Below are 6,097 nucleotides of genomic sequence, written 5' to 3'. Positions count from 1 at the left end.
CATTAAATGAAAACATTTTAGGGCTTAAAGAGGGGTTCTAGAGCTAATTTTTATCGTCGCTTTTTTCTAGATCTTCCTTCAATGAGCTGAATGGATATTACACGAATATTCTTATCGATAATGCAGCAGAATTTAGCTGAAAACTTGCCTTAGCTATAACTTCCTTGTAACAATTACTACCAAAGCCCTACAAAGGCAAACCCTTTCACTTGTGAGCTGCTTAAGTGCAACAAGCGTGTGTCGAAACGTCAGACATGATGTTGGTTCTCAGCTGCATCGCAACTATACAGAGCTGGGTCAAAACAAGACCTCGCTTTTCCTTGCACGCATTAGCGAATATGAGTCATTGAAAATATTTACAAACCTTTCCGAATTAAAATGCAGCAACGCAGTAACTGCAGATGCTGAGATGCTCGAAGCCGATGTTCACATTTAACAGCATCGGTTTTGGTCAATTTTTGATGGTTTATACTGACCGTATTGTTTTCCTTTGAAACTGTATATTTATACATACATTATACGACCTGAGTCTTATTTCTCACTACTAAGATCTCGTATATATGTACATACAGGAGATACCGGTACATCATTCTGCGTATATCTTACGATATAGAAAATATTCCATAAGTGTGTATTTTTAACACTAATGCATTCGTCGGAATCTATTTTGAGGTTTAACTGTCAAGTCAATAAAGTTTGCAAAAATCTTACACAACTTTCTCACCAGTGGTTTGTTTACGTAATAAAATAAAATTGATGTAAGCCGATGGCGCCTGTGACGTTTGGCGGTGTTCCTGCTACAACTCCGACATGCCAAGATAAATCGTGCGAATGTTAACTTTGAAAGAAAAAAACACTCAACTTATCAACTAGTTATCGCTTCTTTAACAACAAAACAAAGCGGGTGTGATGTCACAGACCGCTTCTGTCACTTTTCTGGCGGCGTCATAAATGATTGATATCCGGTGACGTGATGTGGCGTCTGGAAGACGCAAGCTCGCCAGTGACGTCCAGCAGACCTTTTTTTCGGGGAAACACCGACCCATATATAATTGGGACCAAATTACGTGTAACTAGAAACAGCAATAATTGTTGGTGAACGTTTTCGCGCGTTTAATTCTCCGATGTATTCCTATGGATACAAAACTAACAGCAGCTCGAGAATGAGACGGTACTGAAGCATTTTGAGGGGTTTCTTTTGTTTGTTTGTTCGGTGCAAGACGGTAATAAATTTATGTGACGTCACAATTACACACAATTTTACATCACCATTTATCACGTCACAATTTATCTGACCGTCCTTCCGTAGCATTGTTCTGCCGTGACGTTCCGATTCTAGGATCCACGTCACGCAGTTTTATCGTTTAATTTCAACTTCCTCGCAGACCAAAAACCAGATAACTTTTATGGAAAACAATATTGTGTTCTTTTTGTTTATTATAAACCAAATCGTGTCGATATTGGCCTCAACATATTCGCGAAAACTTCAATTTAAAAACAATTTGTCTTGGGACTTTTTATCGTGCTATGCTGACGACATTAGTGACTTTGTAACGAATACTTATCAGAATTAATACCAAGTTGTAATTTAATTGATAGCGGTCGTTCTGCTCATGTGGCTCACACCGCCTTTTCTAACCAGGTGTTAGATTAATTCGACACTGGACTTACAGCACCTGACGTTTCGAATTGCCAAGCTGTCAATTTCCTGGTCGTGTAAGTGAGCACTTAGTGGTATGCGTCGTTCCAACCGATGCAATGATAAAATATCACGACTTTTTCTAAAATAATCCGGCAACAAAGCATTGACTTTTACAGACTTCCTTGCTCAGATATATTCCTGAATGTTCCGGCCGGGTATTTCTTTCGAATATTATTATGATCTGGAGCGCCTCTACATTGTGACGTTTAACTTGACTGACAGCGCTTCTTTGCCCTGCCAAGCCTCTTTAAGGTTGGTTGGTTTCGAAATCAAGAACGAAATACGCACGAAAACGAAGAAAAAATTGCACGATAATTTACAAAGCTGCAGATTTCAGGACTTTCCAATTCTCGAAATATTGACGCTCCCCGCAATGACTGTTGATTTATGAGCGAGATTGCATAAACATTTCGAAGAATGACCATCGCGTGATGAAAGTACAAGAACGAGCCAATCTATCAGAGTTGTAACAACCAATTAAGCTCACTCATACCTGCGTGTGTGAATGTCAAAGCTACCTATCGCCTAAGGCCGATGTTTGATCAGTAACCTCAACCTATAATATTTTTTTCCGGTCAATGCACTGCAGCACAAAATTCTCTCGGTTTCTCCTGCACAACCTGCCCTCTCAATTACGTCGATTATGACATCATTCCGAAGCTTTGATTGCAAGTGACGTCTCATGCGTGTGACGAATTTCGGGACGCCACGCTAAAGTAGAATGCGCTTAAATCCATCAAGTGTGCCCACAGTCATCAATTTAAGTTCTTCGATTATTCGAACGCGGCAGTGGTACAACCGTCTGTCATGTGTGGTCCTCTACTTGAGTGTAGATAAAATATCTGTGACAGAAAGCACCGCAATGATTTTCAAATTCTCTTCTCGATTTTCTAAACCTGATCAACGTGTTTGGTACAAGTGGTAGTCGTATTTTACAGTACAACATAACCAAGAATTTAATTTACTATCCACTTAATTCGTGAGAATCACGTGTAACTATTTTTCAGCAGCAATTAAGCACCAATTAAGCGGTACAGTCAATTCATGTCAATTGGTCAAGTTGATGGTAAGTAGGAAGAACAATATTTGACTTTCCTATGAAATTAAATATCTACCAACCTTATGGATAATGCAATTAAACAATCAGCGACGAAGGAGAAACCTTAAACTACTGTGGGGTCACCATTTCCATACCTGAGCTATTCCTGTACACCAAAAGCGCTTTAATTAATCGAATAGAGCGTCTCAAGTAACGTCTCGCTTTGCACTCCCTTGTGTGCTGGAAATCTAACTTGAACGCGATTTAAAATGAAAAGTCTTGTCACGGTAGAGCGGGCAGCCATGTTCGGCGAGTCTCGCTTCACTGAACATTCTTTGCTGGGTCTTGTACCTTGCGGTCAGCAGTTCGCGTAAAATGCAACCAAAACCATGTGCAGTTTATTCAGGAGAACAATTCGACGATGGTACTTGCTCGACGCCCTGGTTCGCCCGAAGGCGCATTCAATCTCGACGCCGACGCTCGTACGCAACAGTGGTGGAACCAGTGCGCCGAGCATTGTGGTAACTAACCCGCTTATGTTCATAACATGCTAAGTCATCGTTTCATCTTTGTCAGATAACACTCGACCTAATCAACGCTTCGAGTGGACAATTCATGCAAATCATCTTCCTCTGCATGATAAAATGGCGCGTTTCCACGTTCGTGGACCCCTGTGTTTCGTTATAGACTGTATGTTTACATATTGGTGTTCTCGGTGAGCAGTTCCCTATTCCGACAACACCATGGAACAGCTAAAAATGATCAAACAAGGAGTCTAAGGACAAAGATTCCGACACCGTAATTTTCACTGTCAAATTGTTACTATAAATTATATATCTAGTCCTTAACTGCATCTTGCTTCATCGTAGTTTATCCAGCCTGAGTACCCGTCTAAGCGTTTGCTGTATGTTGTGCGTAAGATACCTCTACGGATAAAACCTATGCACTTTAGCATAAACTTTTCATAATTTCTGCGCGTTATTCATTAAACGTAATCTATGGTGTTGATACTTGACGGGAATGACATTAAATTTAATACAAGCTTGTCTTGTTCATTGACTGACAGCTGTGATTGTGCTGTGAATGGCAAATTGATTCTTCACCTTTAATTTGTATCTCGCTATTCTTGTACTACAAAGGACGTCATAGAAAGTTGTGTCACCTTTTCAGTGCGTTTATAAACTTTCAGCACTTTTTAAGACACGATTACTGCAGAACATCCGGGCTTTCAGAATTAATCTTTGAGCTGGGTATATACATCAGCCGTGAGTTTGCGCATCGCTTGCGGCGTGTGAAGCATCAGAGCTTGCTGCTCCCCAAAGGTCGCCCTTTAACGCTAACAGTCAGAGGCGATGCAATTACTCTCGCCGATTTATTTGCAAATATTTAAACAAAAACTTACCCGTCTAGTTTCCCGAGTATATCTTACGCGTGTACAACTGCACAGTCCGAAGATTCGCAAAACTTTCTGCTAGAACTAAACTGAACACCACGTTGGAGCTGGCAAAACTTGCTTCCCTCTCAATCCAATTACATGTTTTCGATCAATAGACAGGCATAGCAATGCAGAACAAATTGTCTTAGCTTGACAACTTAAATAATTCATTTTCTGTACTTGCCGGCGCTTAAGCAAAATGCGATATAGCGCAGAGATTGTCCGTTGCAATTCGACCAAATAGACACTTGTAAAACAAGCGAAAGGCATTAAAGCGGATTGTGCACAACGCAGCACTTTGCTTTCAGCGATGAGTAACAAGAAAAGGTTATTGAGAGGACTTTCCACGTAGTTTAAACCCCTGCAACCGTGAGTAGATAAGCTGCAGTTTCGCCCAACGGCTGATACGGTTTTAAGAGCGTTTTTAGTCATTCGGAATAAGTTTACTTGCCAGTGAAAAAAAGATCTTTCCTGTTAATTGGAATCCAGGCAGATTACCTCAACACTATACTAACTTGCACTAACACGACCAGGTCTAATTTAGGACCGTAAAGTCGTCATTATATGTCAAGCCACGGCAAACTAATCTCGCTACTATTTTTGCTCGCCGTCTACATGTTTCATTCACCTTTGCATTGCCTTAGGTCACAATCAGAGCTACGATAGCTGTTTACTCATCTCATTGTGACGTAAATTGAAAGGTTGATTGTTTTTTTAACACGCATTATTTTTATCAGATGACTTTTATAATTTGTAGATTTTACCAAATAATATTCGGTGCAAATGTGTTTATCAAATCAGTGCGGTTCTAGGTTTAATTATGATAATTTGCATTTGGCATCAGCATGACAACAGTGCTGTTATTTTTAAGCAACCATCCTTGCCATGCACAGAACGCAAATTAAAATTTTAAACCTGTCAGCTTCCTCGTTGTTCAAGTTCTTGCAGTTACTTCTATTTTCTTGTTTTCAACTCCAAGCGTTTTTCTTTTATGAAATAAAACCAGAATTTAAATTTTGTAGCATTAACTTGTACTGTGTGGAATTGATTTGAAATCATTGAGCGGTGGATTGATGAAGTCACGTTAACACGTTATTGAAGCGTCGTAAATCCACGAAACACGCTCATGCAAATAATTGTAGAAAACTTATGGCTATGCTCTGAAGTGATTTTTAATTTTAATTTTATGTCTTTGACTTAAATCAGATCATTAACATGTCATTTTCCATCCAAGTTTATTCCGCAATATCAAGATTTGAACAAAACAGTTACAGCTGTTACTCTCTTCAGTTTTTTGTTCAGGAAATTGTTTCTATCAAAGTAACTACGTTGGAGCTGACGTCATCTATGATATCTAGGCTGGTTGTCGGTAATCCACGGATTATGCAACCTACAGATGATGGTTGGGTCGTCCTCGGTTGAATTGACCTGGAACCATCTAGGAGTTGTTATATGGGCGTCAGGAGGCTGCTTTGCGTTGATTCAGCTTTAATATGATGAACTATTCCAGCATTTGCTTATTGGTATAAATATTAACGTTGTTTGTTAAAACGAGGTAAGTGTGCGACTGATTTTAATAAAACCTCATCAATATTTATAAATTAATTTTGACATGACAGTAAACGGTAATTCCCCTATTCATGAACCGTAAACTTCTGTATATTAAGCGTATTGGTTATGTAGATTTTAAATTTACGAACGTTGTTCATCTACAAACGTGTCATGTGTTTGTCTAAAGTCTGTACGAGAAATTGCTGACGTAGGAAGTAACAAAATTCTTTGGACATTTTGAGGTTAAAGCCATCCCAAAAAAGCACACACTTTATACCGTCTATACAGTTATCATTAGTCACATTAAACATCTTATTTGAGTTTCATCGAAAATGTTAAAAACTTTTTTTGCTTTCAATCCACCGCACGT

Source organism: Clavelina lepadiformis, chromosome 1, assembly GCF_947623445.1.
Source record: "Clavelina lepadiformis chromosome 1, kaClaLepa1.1, whole genome shotgun sequence".
Lineage (NCBI taxonomy): Eukaryota > Metazoa > Chordata > Ascidiacea > Aplousobranchia > Clavelinidae > Clavelina > Clavelina lepadiformis.
Note: the sequence above shows the minus strand (reverse complement) of the source record.